We start from the raw sequence: 773 nt of genomic DNA on the forward strand, positions 1-773 counted from the left end.
GTTTCCCCTACATTTCTTCTACGTTTGGCGCACACGTAGAGCCATCTTGCGGCAAACACAGTAGACCCCCTCCTCGCAATGTACGGCGCGGAACCGACAGCTGGCGCACCCCACGTGCGCTTCTCTCCTTCGTCTCGTCAATTGCATGCCGAGCGAATGAGTGGGCGGCGCGAACGGCGTGCGATAACGCTATCGCATTCCACTCTTGTAAACGAAGCTTAAGCGTCCTGCAATTTTTATCGAATGCGAATTATCTCCATATTTTGTAGAAATCTTGGTTCGCATAACCTGTTTCCACCACTCAAAGGCTCGGGTCTTTCAGGTTTAGCCGGGCTGCGGTGGACGTCTATCTATAGGGTCCGTGCATTCACGTTTATCATGCACCTTTCTTCAGGTATGTGAAGGGAAGGAAAGCGAGATGTTCAAGGGTATAATACGGAGCCCGTTTTTTTATTGTCACGGGTAGGTTGATTAACTGCAAGAGCTGAGCTATCGTAGCTTTTAAAGTTTGCTGAGATTTTTGTTACAGTTGAGGCCTAATTGTGCTTCCTGGACGAAAAGCCGTCCGAGGCGATGACAGACGGCTCGCCATCACTTGTGCCGGGCACCCCTCTTTGCACTTTGGCGCCCAGCGATATTTGTGCAACACTCATCACATCGATGTGGAGACGTCCGGCTCCTGCTTCTCCAACAGTATATCCATGGACTCGTGCAACAACTACACCATCGTGGAGGTGAAGCGATTGAAGAGCAAATGCCGCAAGACAACTAAG

This window comes from Dermacentor albipictus, unplaced genomic scaffold, assembly GCF_038994185.2.
Source record: "Dermacentor albipictus isolate Rhodes 1998 colony unplaced genomic scaffold, USDA_Dalb.pri_finalv2 scaffold_19, whole genome shotgun sequence".
Classification (NCBI taxonomy): Eukaryota; Metazoa; Arthropoda; class Arachnida; order Ixodida; family Ixodidae; genus Dermacentor; species Dermacentor albipictus.